This window comes from Lampris incognitus, chromosome 8, assembly GCF_029633865.1.
Source record: "Lampris incognitus isolate fLamInc1 chromosome 8, fLamInc1.hap2, whole genome shotgun sequence".
Lineage (NCBI taxonomy): Eukaryota > Metazoa > Chordata > Actinopteri > Lampriformes > Lampridae > Lampris > Lampris incognitus.
In genome coordinates, this window is record NC_079218.1 from 30,119,646 (window position 1) to 30,141,307 (window position 21,662).

At 42.0% G+C, this 21,662-nt stretch overlaps 1 pseudogene; it reads left to right on the top strand.

The window, feature by feature from the left end:
* Positions 1–21,662, top strand: part of LOC130116346 (general transcription factor II-I repeat domain-containing protein 2-like) — an 80,203-nt pseudogene that overhangs the window by 18,818 nt on the left and 39,723 nt on the right.

Consider the following 21,662-nt stretch of genomic DNA (forward strand, 5'->3'; position numbering starts at 1 on the left):
CTTTTTGGGAAGCAGTGGCTTTCTCCTTGCAACCCTGCCATGCACACCATTGTTGTCCAGTGTTCTCCTGATGGTGGACTCATGAACATTAGCCAATGTGAGAGAGGCCTTTAGTTGCTTAGAAGTTACCCTGTGTTCCTTTGTGACCTAGCCGGCTATTACATGCCATGCTCTTGTAGTGATCTTTGATGGTCGACCACTCCTGGGGAGGGTAACAATGGTCTTGAATTTCCTCCATTTGTATACAATCTGTCTGACTATGGATTGGTGGAGTCCAAACTCTTTAGAGGTGGTTTTGTAACCTTGATAAGCATCAACAACGCTTTTTCTGAGGTCCTCAGAAATCTCCTTTGTTCTTGCCATGATACACTTCCACAAACATGTGTTGTGAAGATCAGGCTTGATAGATCCCTGTTCTTTAAATAAAACAGGGCGCCCACTCACACCTGATTGTCATCCCATTGATTGAAAACACCTGACTCTAATTTCACCTTCAAATTTACTGCTAATCCTACAGGTTCACATACTTGCGCCTCTCACAGATATGTAATATTGGATCATTTTCCTCAATAAATAAATTACCAAGTATAATATTTTTGTCTCATTTGTTTAACTGGGTTCTCTTTATGTACTTTCAGGATGTGTGTGAAAAGCTGATAATGTTTTAGGTCATATTTATGCAGAACTATAGAACATTCTAAAGGGTTCACAAATTTTCAAGCACCACTGTAAGGGTCTGTGCCCCTGACCCAGGCATGGCAAGACAAACTGGAGTTGGTCCCCGAGCGCTAGGGGACCAACTAGCTAGGATGGATTAAATGCAGAGAGGAATTTCCCCATGGGGATTAACAAAAGTATCTCAAATCTCAATCTCAAAGAGTCAGTCCCGGGGAGAAGACTGTACGGCATGCTGCAGGTTGGCCGTTAGCATCCGGCTACCCAGCCTGTTCAGGTGGACTTCCTAAATTCTGAAGAGGGAGAAACAATCCCAAAATAGATTAAAATTGTCAATAAAACCTATATTGTGAGCTCTGCAGGTGGAGATGAGCCACGTGTGTAGGTTGAGGATTCTGCTAAAATGCCCTGCTCCATGGGCCAGTGTCGGAATAGGACCTGAAATAAAAACAGACTTCCAACAAGTACTTAAAAAGTTGAAAGGTCATGAAAATCCTTTTTGGTTAACTCAGACTGCTGATGAGCTGCATTGTTTGTCCCCACATGAATAATAACTCGATTGGTGGAGGATGGGACTGAGCTCAGCAGCCCTTGGAGCTTATCCAGGATATCACAGACTGTGGCTCCAGGGAAACGGTGTGTGGCTGCATTGAGAAAATGGATGTTCCTGATTATGGAATCCCCAACTATTAATGTGGCTGGGGAGAAAAGGGGGCGAGGAGATGTCAGCTGTGGGTTCTCATGGTAGGAGAGTACACGATCCACACTGTGTGTGGAAATTGCTGACTAGGAATACGATATCTGAGCAAGCAAGTGTTGTGACGAGGCAGTGACATCAGCTCTGAGTATGGCTTTTCCTGGGGGCTCAAGACAAGGAAGACTTCAAGAGCATCTAATAACAGCCTCTTTCAGGATCTTATGATAGGAAGAGGAGGCCACCATCCGGGATGAGGGCTGCTGTCTTGGCTTCACAGTTAGATGGTGAGCCACCTGAACACTACGAGCCACTAGCAGGGAAGCCGTGGTGCTTGCAGGTGCCATTTTCAAAGAAAGTTCCAGATCAGGACACGTCGGAACCACAGAAACATCGGCTGGGTTGACCGGAGAGTTGTCAGACAGGGTCATGTAGCAGTTGGAGAGGTGTAGACGAGGGGGGGAGGCGGCCCCGTCCGAGCCTTTCTTGCGACAGCAGACCACCACTTCAGTCCAGAATGACTGGTGGTTAGGTGTCTATCAGGAGGAGAGCCATGGACAAGTGGAGGGGTCTGACAGAACTACTGAACTACTTATCACTACTGAACCAAAGATGTTGAGAAGTGGGTCTGGAGCTATAGTTCTATTGAATGCTTTTGATAGTTGAATACAAGGCACCAGAAGGAGGCTAACTTAGGGCAGACCAAAACTGATGAGTAGGTGTCCTGGCGTCTTGTTTACATTTGTTGCATAAGGGAGAAGTGCTAGGGTAAAGGGTATGTAGTTTAGCTTTTGCATAGTGGAGTCTGTGTACCACCTTGAATTGTATTACTGCATGTCTAGCATTTATGGAACTGCGGTGGATATTATCAAGGATTCTCTCGCACACTTCTGCCGGGATTACAGTGTCAAGTTCTAGTTCCCACTGAGTTTTCAATTTGTCATCAAATATTGTTATGTGGGATTGTAAAATGTGATAAAAGAAAGAAACTGATAATTTAGCACCACGTTCGTGTCTGAAGACGTTCTAATACAATTTCTGATTTAAGTTATCTGTAGAAATGTGTCAAAGGTAAACCATACCCCTGCTGTAATTGCTGGAAAGACACCAGTTTGTCCTTAGGGTAAAGATCCTTAATAGTAGCAATATTCTGGTCTTTCCAAACAAGAAAGGTGGGCTCTGGTAAAGCTGGAGAGAAGGTGTTATGGTGGCAAATTGGGTGGTCCATGTATACCTTGGGCAAATTAAAAAAATGACTGTCTTTGTTTCCAAATTTGATTTTTTATATGGGATGATGTTTTAAGGTCTGTTGTATTATTCAGAAGTGCCGAGAGAGACATGCTACCACATGAAGGTAGTTCAATCTGAAGCCATGAGGGAGTCTGTTCAGTTGAGTTTCAACTGTTGGCAAACAATTGTGCCAGAAGGATAATACCTTTAGGTTGGTCACCCAACAGTATAATTTGAATTGAAGTAAACCAAAGCCTCCTTCTGGTTTATACTTGCACAGGTGGTTTTTAGATATTCTGACCATTTTGTTATTCCAAATAAAAGAAGTTATGATGGAGTCTAACTTCTTGAAATAATATAAAGTGGGATAAACCTTGGAATGCATTGAAAGACATACAGAAATCTTGGGGGAGAAACCATCTTTATAGCGTTAATGCAACCAACCATAGAGATAGGGAGGGTGTTCCAGAATTCAGTATTATGCTTCAACTGGTCGATCCTACAATCCCAGTTGCTCTTGAGAAGTTTCACATGTTCCCATGTAGCTATTATATCTAAGGATTTGAACCGCTCTCTTGCTTAAATGGTATAGAGCATAAGAAATCAAGGTGTGCTTTTTCTGATATTGGCATCAGTTCGTTCTCTCCCCAGTATACACTTACCGGCCACTTTATTAGGCACACCTGTCCAGCTGCTCATTAATGCAAATTTCTAATCAGCCAATCACATGGCAGCAACTCAATGCATTTAGGCATGTAGACATGGTCAAGACGATCTGCTGCAGTTCAAACCGAGCATCAGAATGGGGAAGAAAGGTGATTTAAGTGACTTTGAACGTGGCATGGTTGTTGGTGCCAGACGGGCTGGTCTGAGTATTTGAGAAACTGCTGATCTACTGGGATTTTCACGCACAACCATCTCTAGGGTTTACAGAGAATGGTCCGAAAAAGAGAAAATATCCAGCGGCAATTCTGTGGGCGAAAATGCCTTGTTGATGCCAGAGGTCAGAGGAGAATGGCCAGACTGGTTCGAGCTGATAGAAAGGCAACAGTAACTCAAATAACCACTCATTACAACCGAGGTATGCAGAAGAGCATCTCTGAACGCACAACACGTCGAACCTTGAGGCAGATGGGCTACAGCAGCAGAAGACCACACCGGGTGCCACTCCTGTCAGCTAAGAACAGGAAACTGAGGCTACAATTCGCACAGGCTCACCAAAATTGGACAATAGAAGATTGGAAAAACGTTGCCTGGTCTGATGAGTCTCGATTTCTGCTGCGACATTCGGATGGGAGGGTCAGAATTTGGCGTCAACAACATGAAAGCATGGATCCATCCTGCCTTGTATCAACGGTTCAGGCTGGTGGTGGTGGTGTAATGGTGTGGGGGATATTTTCTTGGCACACTTTGGGCCCCTTAGTACCAATTGAGCATCGTGTCAACGCCACAGCCTACCTGAGTATTGTTGCTGACCATGTCCATCCCTTTATGACCACAGTGTTCCCATCTTCTGATGGCTACTTCCAGCAGGATAACGCGCCATGTCATAAAGCTCGAATCATCTCAGACTGGTTTCTTGAACATGACAATGAGTTCACTGTACTCAAATGGCCTCCACAGTCACCAGATCTCAATCCAATAGAGCACCTTTGGGATGTGGTGGACTGGGAGATTCGCATCATGGATGTGCAGCCGACAAATCTGCAGCAACTGCGTGATGCTATCATGTCAATATGGACCAAACTCTCTGAGGAATGTTTCCAGTACCTTGTTGAATCTATGCCACGAAGGATTAAGGCGGTTCTGAAGGCAAAAGGGGGATCAACCCGGTACTAGCAAGGTGTACCTAATAAAGTGGCCAGTGAGTGTATTTTGTAGCCTGAAAAGCTCCCGAAAGTTTAAATTAATAGAGGGATTGATGATTTAGTGGAGGGATTGATGATTTAGGGTGCGACAAAAAGAGATTTACATCATCTGTAATTTAGGAGTGATTTTAGACACTAACTTAAATTTTAATGAACACGCAGACTACATTTTAAAGAAGGTAATGCAAAGATTGTTTCTTTTCAGGAAATTAAATGGTTTTGACGTCAGCGAAAAAGTCCCAAGGATGGTTTATACCAGTCTAGTGTAAAGTGTAATTTCCTACAATAACACATGCTGGTATGGAAATTTAGGAGCTATGAGCAAAAGCAAGCTCACAAAAATAGTTAACACAGCCAACAAGATTATACGGACCCATCAGAGACAGTTGATGTAGCTCTAAACCACACGCACCAGGAATAAAGCAACATTAATAGTTCAAGAGCCCTCACCTCCTATTTATAATGAATTTGAAAAACTCCCTTCATGAAGGCGATACAGGGTACGCACAGCACGAGACACATCCTTAGGAGATATTTTATTCCATCCTCTGTCATCTTACTAAACATATGACTTTTTTTGTTAGATACGAGTGGCTGCTGCTGTTTTTATGATGTCTATTTAAGATATGTATTTATTGTTATTACTTAGCAGGCCCACCAATTTATTGTTTTTATCTCATGTACTCCAACCCATGGCAAAGGATTTTTTTTTGTTTTGCTTGTATATCTGTGAAGTGTTTTTAAGTGTGTGTATGTCTGTGAAGCCAAAGACAAATTTCCATATGAGCGGACAATAAAGATGTCTAATCTAAAAAGAGAGGGAGGCAGACAAAGGGAGAGCAAGCGGGAAACAGAAACGCGAAGATGATAAAGAAATCAGAAAGTGGAAATATGAGCACGTGCAGCAAATGAGATGAAACTACAAATAGTCAAGGAAATAGATGTGCAAACAGTGTGCCAGAGACAGAGAGATGGAACAAGGAGATAGGAGGGATGTAACTAGAGTAAGATAGGAAATGAATGTGTGAAAAAGAGGAGAAAGTATTTTGACAGATGAGCTCTGTAAAATGGGACAATTAGTCTAGCCTGCCGCTGTACCACTGGATTCAGATAAGACAACTATGCTACAGAAGATCAAAGTGCGTGCGTGCGTACGTGTGTGTGTGTGTGTGTGTGTGTGTGTGTGTGTGTGTGTGTGTGTGTGTGTGTGTGAGTACATGTCCTTATGTGACTAAATGCTAGTAACTGTGTAAGTGTGCTTCTGTTGGTTAATCTGTGGGCATGCATGTGCATAGTATATTTACGTCTGCTTGTGTTTGTGTTTGTTAGTGTTTTACATTTCTATCTGTTGGTGCTTCTTGGCAAAATGTGTGTGTATAAATGTGTTCATGTGTTTGTGTGTATGTCAGAGACCAGATGGAAGTTAGTTAATCAGCTTTTTTTCTGCTGATTCTTCAGTTTTCATGATTATAGACTAACAGTCAAACAAGCACACACACACACAAACACACACACACACAACCCCAAACACAGACAAATGCAGTCAAGTAGCGATAGCAGGCAGAATGGGAGTATAAACTATAATGTGAAGTGTCCACATCTAGCAGCTCACACGAGTGTCAAACATGTCTTTACTCACAATTTTCTTTTGCACTGGCAAAATACCTGCTCTGAATCTATTTCAACCAAACCACAGCTGTTTTTGCATAAAAGGCAGAGGACACACATTCTCATACTGCCTCGGATTTGCACCGCCATGACTCAGGTGGTGTTTAGTCTCTTTGAAATTATTTAACTGACCCAAATCCCCAACTTGATAGAGATAAAGACTTTTAGCTTTCGAAATCCAGCCCAGAGACTTGAAGGCACTTTTCACCAAAAACTCAACCCAAAGCAGCAAATGCATACCAAGGCTGAAAACTCAAATGTACAGGGCTTCACTTTAACTTAAACCTTGACTTTTGACATCTGTCATGCATGTCACCGCTCTCTGTCCAACATGCATGGTCTGCTCTCTATATGAAGAATGACATTTATAGCTGTCTATCTCTATGCAGAGTGGTATGTAAAGCCTGCTTTCTATATGTACTGTAGACTATGCATATCACTCTATATAAAGACAGCAAGCTATTCATTACATTCTATAGAGCTAGTCCAACAAAGACCTCAATGGTGGAACTGGCGGAAGATGTCTCCAGGTCACAACGGCAGTGAAGGCAGATGAAGGCTGCAATAGAGGGTGGTCCCCAATCGTCTTGGTTCTCCATGCCATTGGACTCTGACCAACCCCTGCCAAGGACCTTGTGGTGACTACAGACGCATCAGCCACTCCATGTAAAAAGCTTTCATGCGCAGGCGTACTCCCGCAAGGACCCACAAGGACCTAGAAGGAGGACAGTCCTACTCGAACCTGAGTGACAGCTGCTGCTGCTGCTGCTGCTGCTGCTGCTGCTGCTGCTGCTGCTGCTGCTGCTGATGATGATAGAGATAATGATCCTTATGCCTACAGAGAGGGGTACGTATGTTTATCGAAAGATAATGGTACATTTTCTCCTCAGTTGTACCCGTCCAATTACTGCACAACTGAGTCATTCCGGTCGCTGTTTCACCCCCTCTGTCGATCCGGGGAGGGCTGCAAACTACCACATGCCTCCTCTGATGCATGCAGAGTCACTAGCTGCTGCTTTTCACCTGACAGTGAGGAGTTTCACCAGGGGAACATAGTGCGTGGGAGGATCACACTATTCCCCCCAGTCCCCCCCCCCCCGAACAAGCACCCTGACCCACCTGAGGATGCGCTAGTTATATTTCTTTTAATTCTTATTTTTTTATCTTGTACAGTGGTTTTCTTTCTTGCTTTGTTTTATGGTTTTTACCTAGGTCTGTGTTTTATTATTTTTAACTTGTTTTATCTGTACTGTTGTCGAGTTTTATTGTTTCCCCTGTTTTTAATGTAAAGCACTTTGAGCTGCATTTTATGTATGAAAGGTGCTATGCAAATAAAGATTATTATTATTATTAGTGCAGCGACCAGGACACATACCCACACAGTCCCACCCGCAGACATGGCCAATTGTGTCTGTAGGGACATCCAACCAAGCTGGAGGTAACACGGGGATTCGAACCAGCAATACCCATGTTGGTAGGCAACGGAATAGACTGCTACGCTACCCGGACGCCAGAGATAATGATACTTACAGATAACAGAGATAATGTTGAAAATGTGATTGTATCTCTGTAACAGCCTACTGTACATATGATCGATATGTAGCCTACAGTAACCTGTTCAGATTTTCAACATTATCACTCTTATTTTTTGCAGGGATACCACACCAGCACCATAATATACTGAGCAGTCCTCTGAGGGTCTATGTGAAATGCCACCGATAGAGTGTCTGCTGGTGGCGTCACTATTGAACAGTCCGTAAATATGAAAACACTAGAAGAACCCCGCTACAATGTAGCAGTTTAGTAATCCACCAGTCTAAATCTCCCTACTCTTCATCCTGCCAGCTAACCACCTTCCCCCTGCCCCTAACCCCCCCCCACTCCAACTCCCTCCTCCCAAATGCTCAGAATCATCTGAAATGCCGAGAAAAGTGGTTTTTAGCCATTTTTAGAAAATGCATATTTTGCATAATTATGCATAATAATTTTGATTTTCTGCTATTTTTATGGTCCTCTCTGGAACAATACCTACCACCTCCAAAAAAAATTAGGATTATAAGTGCATTTTTGCAAAAATGCATATATTTTGCATAATGCCAAAACATTTCAGCCCCAGAAAATTTTTTTTATATAGATGAAAAAATCAAAGATGCTCAGAATCATCTGAAATGCCGAGAAAAGTGGTTTTTAGCCATTTTTAGAAAAACGCATATTTTGCATCTTTATGCATAATTATGCATAATTTTAATTGTCTGGGATTTTTCCCGTACTCTCTGAGACAATATCTACCACCTCCAAAAAGAATTAGGATCATAAGTGCTTTAGTTTTCGGTCCCGCTATCTACACTAACTAACACACGCACACACACATTACGAAAATATATGAGTAGATACTTCCTGGATTGCCGATTGCATTGTATAATAAAATGTGAATAACAACGCTACATAATGCAGCTGTAGTGTGGGGCATTGATACAATGCAGCCTATCAGCAAACCTATACCAAAGTTTTCACATTTACGAATTGCCGACTGTGACGTCACGGGTGGGCCCCATATCTACTCATATATTTTCGGAACGTGTGTGTGAGTGGTGTTAGTGTGTGTGCGTGTGTTAGTTAGTGTAGATAGCGGGACCGAAAACTAAAGCATTTATGATCCCAATTCTTTTTGGAGGTGGTAGGTATTGTCTCAAGAGAGTAAGGGAAAAATCCCAGAAAATTAAAATTATGCATAATTATGCATAAAGATGCAAAACATGCATTTTTTCTAAAAATGGCATTTCAGATGATTCTGAGCATCTTTGATTTTTTTCACCTATATAAAAAAAAATTCTGGGACTTAGAAATGTTTTGGCATTATGCAAAATATATGCATTTTTGCAAAAATGCACTTATGATCCTCATTTTTTTTTGGAGGTGGTAGGTATTGTTTCAGAGAGGACCAGAAAAATAGCAGAAAATTAAAATAATTGTGCATAATTATGCAAAATATGCATTTTCTAAAAATGGCTAAAAACCACTTTTCTCGGCATTTCAGATGATTCTGAGCATTTGGGGGGAGGGAGTTGGAGTGGGGGGGGTTAGGGGCAGGGGGAAGGTGGTTAGCTGGCAGGATGAAGAGGAGGGAGATTTAGACGGGTGGATAACCAAACCGCTACATTGTAGCGGGGTTCTTCTAGTATATATGTATTTTGGGGTCGCAGGGATGCTGGAGCCTATCCCAGCAGTCATTGGGCAGCAGACGGGGAGACACCCTGGACAGGCCGCCAGGCCATCACACACACACACACACACACACACACATGCACACGCACACGCATGCACACACAAACACACACACACATACACGCACACACCTAGGGACAATTTTAGGTTAGCTAAGGATAGCTAAAAAAAATTTTTATAATGCTAATTTTGGCCACGCTAGCTACTGAGCTAAAGTTGTTTTAAGTATTTACACATTCTGACTAACTTCAATCACAAATTATTAAAAAAATATATATATCGTAACACTTTACAACGTTAATCTATATACAAAGCAAAAATACAGATAAGGACTGCTAGCTTGCTAGCTAACTGCAAGCACAATCCACCTTCAGAGACCTGCCTTTTCTTTTTCTTTTTTTAGCTATTTGTTGTTGACAACTCAGTAACGTTACTTACCAGACAATGTCAGCAGTCTGGAGAAGTTTTACAAAATGGTCCATCAGCCAGCATACACGACCACAGCACAGCAGAGTGGCACGTATTTATCACGCTGTAGAGTAGAATTTTCACCGCATGTCTTCAGAATTTTACACTTTCGTTTAACTCCATCATTAGAGCGCATTTACTCTCCACAGTGTTGAATATACTCACTCTGGCTTTAAATAAATCAACTCTGAAATATTAACACCCAATTTTTTACTGTGTATATTTCGTTTACACATCCGTTCATCCCGATAGGACCACCTGAAATACCTTGGATCTAAAATGTTTCTTTAATGTAAGAAAGAGTCAGAACAATCACTTTAAGCGGACTGTTAGATTACAATAGTCGGATACCCCCATCCTTTGGGAAGCATGTCCCCGTGCTTCCAATGGCGTCACGGTCTCACCATCCCACTTCTGACACCAGCGTGAACCCGGATCTCCCGTGCCACGGGCGACAAAGTTAACCAGTCGACTAAAGGGTCTGACCCATTAGCCAAAGGCTAGCGAGTCTACTTATTCGTGGTCGTTTTCTTGGTTACATGTTGAAACGACCACGCTGATATGACTGGAATGTTTCCTTATGACGTCATTGATTTGGTGTATATTAAGGAACAGGCAGGTAATCGTGTCATAATATATACTATATATATATATGAACACGGATACAGGAAAAAAGATTTTAATACATTGCAGTACAGGCCTGTTTCATGTGTCTCGCACTCATCAGCTGCTAATGTTTTAAACACAAATAATCATACCGTACTGCAATGTATTAAAATCTTTTTTCCTGTATCCGTGTTGATATTCCGCTCCTCATTAGTCGAGCACTCACAACACCATTGACAGTTTCGGAAAAAATGCTATATATATATATATATATATATATATATATATATATATATATATATATATATATATATATATATATATATATATATATATATAAACTCAGCACAAAAATTAAGGAAATTTGTGTTTGGTAGATTATTTCTTTGTTGTAACAACGCTTCTTGGCAATAAATCTTATATCATGCACCTGATTGTCAGCACCTGGGGTACCAGAAGCTCAAAACAAGAGTCAATAGCAACAGCAAAATAAGCTGTTTGGCACTGGCTGAGAAGATTTGGCAAATTTTCCATGGGCGCAACCCACATACTCAGCTCTGCTGCTCATCCCACAAATGCATGTTCCTTACAAATGTAGCACCATTTAAAAGGGAAGTAAACAGGCTTTCCAATGGTATAAGATTTATTTCCAAGAAGCATTGTTACAACAAAGAAATAATCTACCAAACACAAATTTCTTTATTTTTTGTGCTAAGTATATATGTATATACAAGGCGAGTGATTTGTATAGTCTACTGTCTGTATGATGGGTGTCATGGATTGATACATATAGTCGACTGTCTATATTTGACTTATATCTGCAGTTGATTATCTACATACGTTTTCAAAAGGATGCTAACCTCCTGCACTTGTGTGCTTCTCCTACCCCCGTCAGCATCATTGTGAAGGCTGTTCAGTATGGTTTGAATGAGAACATTGCTGGAACCGTTGACTCAGCTTTGCTTGCCTCCCCCCCTGCGCTCACACTACTAGTGACCTTACTTTTAAAATGACCAAGATGATGACAGCCTGCTTCAAAAGAAATATTTTTGCAGAGAATATCTTGGTTATGTAAATACTGTGCCATCAGAACAGTTTTGTGTTTGTTGGTGAAGTATGCATAATGCTCGCTCTTGGCCATTTGTCCACTGTCATCTTGATAACCAGAAAATGAAAATTGTGGTGATTAAATCTAAATATATGCACCAAAAAGTTTTTTTTTTTACAAGTCTTTTACTTGTAACTAGATTTTGCTAGCAAGGCAGTCTTGTTTATAGATGAAGTATTCATGTACTTGTCAATTCACTGCTGATTTCTAGATTGCAGCACAGGCATGCACTAGCCTTTCCCTCTGTTGTTGAGGTTCATCTGTGTGTGTGTGTGTGTGTGTGTGTGTGTGTGTGTGTGTGTGTGTGTGTGTGTGTGTGTGTGTGTGTGTGTGTGTGTGCGTGTGTGTGTACAAACTGCTCCCCATACCGGAGTAAATCTGGCCTTTCATGTAAAAACCATTTCAACAATGGGGTGTCGGTCAGCCAGTCATTCAGTTAGGGGCTTTCAGCCTCATAGGCTGCACCAGTATGTGCGGTCCAGCAAAAATGTGCAAAATTTCAGCAGAAGTGCGCCGCAATTCCAGCCAGTTTACTAAATGGTTTACTTGTGATTAGTTTACCCATGTCTAGCACTCGAATCCTTTACAATTATTACTCACGTCACTGTTGGTAATCTACATATTAAGACACTTAAAACAATTGCACTTGACATGGTATGGAGCACTTCCCATAGTCATCAGTTTACCACTGCAGCGAACACATTACTGTGTTTCTTAGTTTGTTTTTTCCTTTACCAATGTACCACCTATGAATTGGATGAATGTTTGATGGTGTTGTTTAATAGGCTGTTCACTCCTTCTTAGAGAGAGAGAGAGAGAGAGAGAGAGAGAGAGAGAGAGAGAGAGAGAGAGAGAGAGAGAGAGAGAGAGAGCGAGAGAGAGAGAGAGAGAGAGAGAGGTTTGAAAATCAGAGAAAAGGAGGGCAGTGCATGAGGACCACGGATAAGAGGGAGAAGGAGAAAAAAAAGGGATGCACAGGGAACAACAAACAGGAAGGCATGAAAAGACAAACAGATACAGACAGACATACAGACCATGAATGATGGAGATGTGACAGGTAAAAAGAAAGAATAATCATGGATAATAGAGAAGTTGCAGTGTGAGCGATTGTGGCTGTAGACTAATCATGTACCACGGAGGGCCATGTGGATATGGTTTTCCTTTACAACCAAACACTGCACACTGATTTCATTAATTACGCCCTTCTCTGTTGGAAGTCTGATTATTAATGAAATCAGCTTGTGCAGTTCTGGGTGGGAATAACAAACTGCAAACACATGTAGTACATGGGGGTACCATTGCTTTTGACACAGATTAATGGCTCGGTCCTTGTCCGGCAGTAGCTTCAATTCAAGTCAATAAAATTCAGTAAAATCTAATGGTAGTCACATTGTGCTTTAACACAGAGCAAACCAGAGAACAAAAGGATACACGAGGACAAAATACAGTAAAAGGAGAAAACAATAAAACAACGGGCAAAATCATTTTAAAAAAAAAGAAGGAAAGATCAAATGGTTGGAGAAAATCAGATATCACAAGAAGGCAATTTAAAGAAAGATGAGTTTTTAGGGGAGATTTAAGATTTGAAAGCAAAGCAACTGGTATGAGGTTGTAATGAAGTCTGGAGGCCCTGTTGCGAAAAGCTCACCTAGACTTTAGACTGAGTGTTGCCATAACGACACGGAGCCAGGGTGAAAAACTGCAAGATTTAACTTTAACTGGTTCACACCATTTTGACCCCCCCCCACTTTTTCTTTTTTCTTTCTTTCTTTCTTTCTTCCCTATAGTCACACACTCAGCATGGTGGTATCTTTTATTTTTTGCATGTGGAATAAAGCAACATTAAATAAACATGTGGAAAATGCGGGCTTTCACCTCCCCTCCGCAGTTCAGGCCAGGGTACTTGGCAGTATGGTATTAGTCGTCACGTTGCAAATTATTCATTACATTATTGGATGTTTTATTGATGGGATGGCCAGGCGAAGCGGAGACCAGGGGCGGAGCAGCAGATAGAGGAGAGGAGCAGAAAGTGAGGTAAGGAGAAAGTGAATAGTTAGCTGTTCAGTAGAAAACACGGTGGTCTGGTCTTCAAAGTGCAAACGTCCCATTTTGTCCATGTTTCATGAAATTGTTTTGAAATGCACTTCTATCCACATCCATGGTTTGAAGTGATGAGCCTTCTGGCAGTTATCCATTTGCGGTTCATTTAAAACGGCATCAGTGCAGGTGCATGTCGTACCCAATGCATCATGGTGGTACTCAAAGTCCCTTTATTAAACACCCTGAAGAGGAAAGTTCACACACATTCAAACAGACAAAGTAGAGACTCTGGGGAGTCCTGAAGTGCATTTATGGCGATGATATATAAAAGCCCACCAAGTAGTTAGTGCTGTAGATTTATTCTCATTATATGTTATTGTTTAAGTTAGTGATTATATTTATAGCACCAGCTGGCTGATGGATTTGGGGTTGTTTGTGACTATCTTGCCGGCTACATATTGTAGGGAAAATGTGCTTGCATTTTTACAGTGTTTTTGCATGTTATTTCAATTATTTCCAATTCATAGCATTGATACTGAGGTCGCATAAAAAAGAAAATCATAAAATGCTGGCAAAATTACTTAAACCAAGTCTTGTTAGAATACACACACACATACACACACACACACACACACACACACACACACACACACACACACACACACACACACACACACATTGTGAATAGTGCAAATATCTGCCCAAATCCATGTTAGACAGGGTATCCTTGACCTGGAAGTGTCTCTTTAATGTGCTAAAGACAGTAAAGGACAGGAAATTGAGAAAGAGAAAGGAAGTGCATGATGGGAGATGCAGAAGTTTGGTACTAAGTCTACAGCAAGGTAAAACTTTGCATTGATCTGTACCTCAGGTGAAGTAAAGTGAGCGTGAGCGAGGTGCGCTTGATCAAGCATTTACTCAGTGCCGTGTTGGCACTTTTAGGGCTTTCATCCATTAGGCTGTTGTGTGTGAGGAGTTAAATGAGGCATTTCCCAGCTGTACTGTTCATGTTTTGTTAAAACATCATTAGGCCACACTAACATTCTGTATAAATTAACCATGGGAGATGTGCGTAAAAAACTGAATAAAAGAAAACGTATTTTTCATGTTAGTTTTGCACTCATTGTAAAGTGATGCACTTTTAGAAAAAAGTTAAATCGAATCCCTGTGATGACTGAGCAGTAAGTCAAGCTGGAGCCTTCCACGGATCAAAACGAGGGAAAGGAACTGCTGAGTTGTGTGACTTTAACACAGCGCTCGATGGATCTTTAGATACTTGAGTTGTTTTTCTCAGACAATGTTTGACTAAAAGGGAAACGTTTGCTCAACTCCTTTGGCCCACACTGAAACAAGCCTTTTCTCCAACAGAACATTAGTCAGCAGATGCTCTGAGAGACAGACTTTCAAGATGAACACACACACACACACACTCTCTCTCTCTCTCTCTCTCTCTCTTGCTCTCTCTAAATCCTACTTGAAAAGATTTGAGGAGATGCTCAGGAAGAGTTTGAAACATAGAGGTATATGAGGAGGATCTCCTGCTGCTCTCTTTCTACACCCCATCCTCCAGTTTCACCCTTTCATCTACCTTCTGTTCTTCAGTCTGTTAAGGCTCTATCTGTCATGATGTCTCCCAGATAAGTCAGCTCATAACTTCAGTCCTTGTCTCCCAGAGCCTCAGTTATTCTCACAGTTCAGTCAACTCATCATACTTCAGTCATTCTGTTGTTTTTCCCGTTTTATTTTCAAGTCCTCAACTGTCTTGTCATGTCAGTTCCTACCCCTTGTTTTGTCATCAGTCAACCCTGTGTATCCCACGCCTGTTCCCAAATCCCTGATTAGCTCCAGGATTTTTCCTCCCCTGTTTTCCGTGTTCCTTTGCCAGATTGTTAAACTGCCATGTGCTTCATGTCTTGTTCTCTAGCCTCTGCTCTGTTCATCTGAGACCTGTTTCCTGCCTGTTATGAAACTTGTCTGCTCCTTGTCAGATTTATTTGCTTGGATTCCCTTTTTTGGTTTTGACCTTTACTTGCCTCATCATCCCCATAAGCCTTTATAACCACCATTTTGTGTATTAAATCACTGAACTGTATCAGTATGTTTCAGTCATCTGCATTTGGGTCCTTTGCCTGTATTCCTGTTACCCTGCTTGCACCAGCCATGACACTATCTTTCTCTATCCTCTCTCTCTTATTTCCTATTTCTTTCTACTCCTTCCCTATTTTCTTCCCTGTCTCTTTCTCAACTCTCATTCTTGGGTACCCAGTTAATTTTCTGGTGGCTAAAACTTCACCTTGACATGACATCATTAGTGGAACCTCATGAGCAAAAGCTCCCTGGTTTTTGCCTCTAATTCCATCGGAAAATTTTGTGGATTACTACAAATTTTGTGATACATTTTTTTGTGTAAGTATATTTATGTTTACAACCACTTTGTTAGAGGGCATAACTGATACTGATTGTTATTACAGCAGTGACTTTTTTAGATACAAACTACAATGAAGTCTCCATACACTCTCTTTACAGTAAAGAACGTAAGAATGTCCCTATGGGCATTGTGGATTTTACACCAGAGAATGTGTATCAAAGCAAAACAGAAAAAAATAATACAAAAATAGTCTACTGACAGCCACATCCATTTGTCCAGTGGTATTTTTGTCTACACTTTTCTCCATCTGTGTCTTCTGCCTGTCCACCCCATGTTGTTGTCTAAGTGTTGTTACGTTTTCCATTGCTGGAGTCTGTTTGTCCTTCCTTTTGTCATGCTCTCTGTCCTGTCACACTGCCCTATGACCTCTGCCTTTCCTGCAGTCTGTCTGTCTTTCCTGTGGTCTCTGTCCTCTAGTCTGCTCATTTGGCCTGCAGTCTGTCTCTCTGTGCCACAGTTTTGTGTTCAATGAGGTGTAAAAGTTACTGCCTCATTTTTAGGTTTCCAGCTTTAAAGTCTGTCTGAGGAGCCCTAATTTCAATAATGTCTGGTGGTAAAAAAATACCATCTTGTAACTTTACAACTGATAATTTGCTAGCAAACACCATGCCACAACAATGTGAGTTTACAAGATTAAGTGAGGAGAAGAAGCATTGGATGATGGGGATGAATGATGGAAGTTAGGGTGGATGTGGAGGTCATCTGATTAGGCTGGTCTGGGATATTTTGACATACTGTTACTGGGAAGAGAAAGACTGGTGGGTGGGTGTTCCGCCTCAGGTGATGGTTTTCCCAAGCTGACTATGGACCCCAGATGATGCCTGAAAAGAGGAAAGGAGAAAACATGTGAAGAGGGGATATGGGTAGGGTGAGGGATAAGGGGATGAATGGATGTGAAAGAGGGATGGGTACAGGGGAGGAATGAGGTAGGAGGGTGAATGCAAGAGAGGGAGAGAGTGGGAGGGTGGGGTCGAAAGAATGGACACAAATGGTGCTGGATGGGTTGCACAGGTTTAAGTAGGCTTACCAGATGATTAGAGGAACTGAGGTGAGCATGGGCTTGACAGAAATTGAGATTATTGTGAATGTAAGAATGATATGCCTGAGATGACCAACGACCGAGAACTTGAATTGTTTGATCTGAAAAGCCCAGTCTGGCTGCTATGGAAGCCGCTCCAATGCAGAAGGAATGGATAGAATAGTGTTCCGGAGGTGCAAAGAATTTGTCAGAAATGCTTGTTAAACAAGAATCTGGTGGCCATTTTCCTGGAGTGGGTCCTGAGGTGAGGCATTTGCAGCATAACCTGGAACAGACTTGTTTAGATAGAAGCTTGTATGGGCTGAGGTAGGAGTCTAGACGGAATATGTAGATGGGAAATTAAGCTCGTCAGTTTCACTTGTCCAGAGTGTGAATATGAGAGTCGGGAGTGTGAATGGTGATGTCTGACAGACTGGGATGAAGAGATTGATTACAGGTAGTAGAAGTTGAAGCAAATTCAGAGCACTGTAGAAAGCTGAAAAGGCCAGCAATAAAATGAATTCTAAGATTAGGTCGACTGAGGGAGATGAGTAGCCGGAGCGTAGCAAAAGGATGCAGAGGCTGAGAAGATAGGATGTGAGCAGCAAGTGTTTTGCAGAGAAGGCATGGTTCTCATTTTCGCAAGCCTTTCAGAAGCATGGACATTTGGGCATGGGTGAAAGAGACACAGTGATTGCCGGAGACTAGTTTGCAGAAAAGTTGATTCCTGACTAGTAAGTCTGTGTGGTGGAGGAGTGGATTTTTTGAGTGAAATAAGCGTGGGTGATAAAGTTGGAGATAAATATGACATTTAGTAAGAGAAAGGACAGTTGGAAGGTGGTGCGATATCCCTTGAAACAGTTCCAACCAGTTAGGGAGGCTGAGTGTACACGGGGCAAGGGTGGTAAGGATAGCTTCTTGTGAAGCATTTGAAAGGTTTTCCAGCCGTGGAGCTAGTTGCATATGGTGGCTGAAAATGGTGGGATTTATGGGATGGATGTCCGATTCTGGGGACATGAGCCTGATCTTCTGAAAGGAGAAGTAAGACAATGAATCAGCAATACAGTTGTGGTGCCCGGGGGGGGGGGGGCTGTGTTGAGGAGGAACTGGTGTTGGGAGGAGATTAATATGAATCTGTGTTAAGAACGGCATAATTTCTGGATAACGAGATTGATCTTTGTTTATAATCTCTACTACTGTGGTATTGTCTGAGAGGATGGGTATAGACTTCCTAGACCATTCATGCCCCCAAAGAACAGTGGCTATTATGATGGGGTACAGCTCATGGAGCGTGGATGAGGGGAAAATGGACTGTAGGTCAAGAGAACTGAAGTCTGGGGGCCACTTGGAAGCAAACCACCTCCCACCCTAGTAACTGCCGAAGCCTGGGGAAGGAGCTGTGTCAGTATAAATTTGAATGTCATCAGTCTGATTGACATAGTCATTGTAGAAAAAAGAAATGTCATTCCAGGAAGACAATAATTGTTGCCGGCGACGCATTTCCATTTTGCATGTGTCGTCTAGCATGACTCTGTCCTGGAGAGAGGGGGTGGCTGGTGCTTTGTTAGAAGGTTGGATAGGAACAGTTTCCCTTGGGGATTATGCATATAGCATAATTGAGGTGGCCGAGAAGGGCTAGTAGTTGCTGCTTTGTGCATCTGTATGCTAGCATATAGTTTGACCAGCTGCGTCCGAAAGTATCCTCAGCATATCTATGACCTGAATCCTGCCAAGTGCGTGAATGCAAAGTCTCAGTTTCATCAAACAGCAAAGCCATTTCGTGCTGATGGTGGAATTCTCTTCCGTGGAGATAAGGAGGCTCTTTTCAAAACCCGTATGCCCAACATTCCGAAGGCCTGTCATGACGATCCAGCTACATGAGGGCACTTTGGCAAAGATGAAACCCTCAGTAAAATATCTCACCGATATTACTGGAGAGGCATGAAGAATGATGTACAAGAATACGTTAAAGTATATCCGAAGTGTTTCGTCAGTAATCCCAAAGTCAGCAAAGAAGCTCCCCCATACCTGTACCTGCCAAGATCTGGAGTCTGGTTGGGATTGACATTATCGGCCCTCTTCAAGAAACTACAAGTGGTAAACAAAGTTATTGACTTGCTTATGGACTGTTTCCAGACAGATCACCGTATAGCCTCTGCATACCACCCACAGTCAAATGGTCAAAGGGAACGTGACAACAGGACACTCAAGGCTGCATTGAGTAAGCTCGTCATGATCTCTTTGAAATGAACGTCATAATGTTTACAAACACAAGACTCGTGACCCCTTGTTGCCTCACAATCTGCGCACGCACATTTGGTGCATGTAAATAAGGGAACGTGACTATGGTCTGACTGCTGTTAGAATAACGTGACTGGAGAAGAATCGCTGTCGAGTAAATCATCGCCTGATTTGTATGGATTAATTTGCATTTTGGGATCTATGGTGAGTTGGTTTTTGTTTTATTTTCTGAGGTTGCGTTAGTCTGTTTTGAATTAATGCAACCGAGAGCACGTATGAAGCACGGTCTCTCATCGAGAAAATTGAGAAAATGGTGCTGGATGGGTTGACCAGGTTTAAGTTGGCATGTCAGGTGATTAGAGGAGTGGTTGAGGTGTGACCCTGCTCCCGAATCTTAGTTAGCAAGTTAACTTCATTTCTGTGCTATTTGTTGTATAGCTGTTGTGGCTTTGAATGAGACACTCTGAAAGAGACCTTGGATACTAAACTTCAGCTAAAGACAGCGGCCTGTAAGGACTGGCATCCATTGCTCCTCCACCATCATTATAGACACAGATGTCCCCAAAATGCAGCATGCCCAGCCCTCTGCTGCACACTGTTCTCACACACCACTAGGCTTTTGAATACAACACCAAATTCACAGATATCACCACCATAGCAGGTCTTGATAACCGACAACAAGGAACCAGCCTACGGGAGGAGTTGAGAGACTTGACAGCATGGTTTTCTAATAACAACTTGTCTGTCAACATTAGTAAAACAAAGGAGCTCATTGTTGACACAAGGGGACAGTGAAGAGACCCCCCCCCCCCCATCCCTACCAACAAGTCTACTGTGGACAGTGTGACCAGCTTTGGGTTCAGTGGTGTCCATATCACCAAGAGTATTTCCTTGCCCCACAACACCCCAACCTACATAAAAAAGCACATCATTTATCATTCCTGAGAATGCTGAGGAGATTTTTGGCATGTCCTACAGATCTCAACCTCTGCAGGTATGCTGACAGGCTGACAGACACAGCCACACAGCCAGGGACCATAAGGCAATACAACGGGTGGTAAAGACAGCACAATCCATCATGAGGCTCGCTCTTCCATGTATTAGAGTGATTCATTCGAAACAGCGCCTGAAGAGAGATCATAAAAACATCAGCGACCCAGCAAACCAATGAAACAGTCTGTTCCCTCTTGCTCAAAACTGGGGAGGAGTTCTATAACACCAGAGCCACCAGACTAAAGATAGGCCTAGTTTCTATCCACAAGTCACAAGATTTACAAATTGTTACACTTGAAATCTTAATCTCCATTATAAATCACTAACTATGACTGTACTGCTATCAAACTGCACTACTACACAACCAATACAGTTGTTACCCCTTTGGTTTTGCAAACTCATTGTTGTATGTAAAGCACAGCTGGTATCTAAATTGTAATTGTATTGTGTTTATATTGCCCCTCTGCTGCTGCACTGTCCTCTAGCTGTTATTAATGGCTGTTCCAATTACATTAATACAGATTTGCATACACACATTCTATGTCTGATTAGCACATTGGGTCCTTTATACTTTGCCTGTATTTTAACATTAGCTTATAGTTCAACCTTTTTCAGAGTTTTACTCTTTCTTTGTTTGTCTTTTTTTCTTTTACTTTATTTCATGCTTAAGAGCAACTTCAAGTGTTTAATTGCTTCTGGCTGCACTGTGTGTAACCGCTGCACATGACGAATTATCTTGAAACCTGGAGCCTTGAAGTTGCATCAAGTGATTTCTAACTACTAGATATCAGACGGTAGCGCTTCAGAGATTCCAAAACACACACTATCAGCCAAGTACTGTTCTTATGGTGGCTGAACTGCAACAAACGGCACCATGCTCGCTATCTATTTTTTTCAGCTGAATAGTGCTCACAGACTTCTCAAGTGACGTCAATGATGCTTTATTTCTTTTGGATCTGTAAACAGACAGTTGTTTGCCATCATGTCAGACTAAGAACTGGCTAGCTTCACACATTTCTGTTGTAGCACTTGCTTCCTCCCCTCTCTGCAACCCCTCAAGGGTGAATTTGGATGCTGGTCCCACATTCATAACTTTGACTAAATATGTGACCCTAACCTCAATCCAACTTCTACCCAAAGCTCAGCCACAAGAAAATCTAACCTAACCTCAGCTCAATCCTTACCCTAACCTATGGCTGGGCTATATATTGACATTATATCAATATCGTGATATGAGACTAGATATCGTCTGGGACTTTGGATATTGTAATATCATGATATGTGTTGTGTAGTTGGTTCAGTATCAGACATCAACACACGAAGCAGAGGAACAGGGGAGCATGTACTTTACTTAGCACTTTTTTCATAGACACGTTTCACTTCTTCCCTTCTACACATGC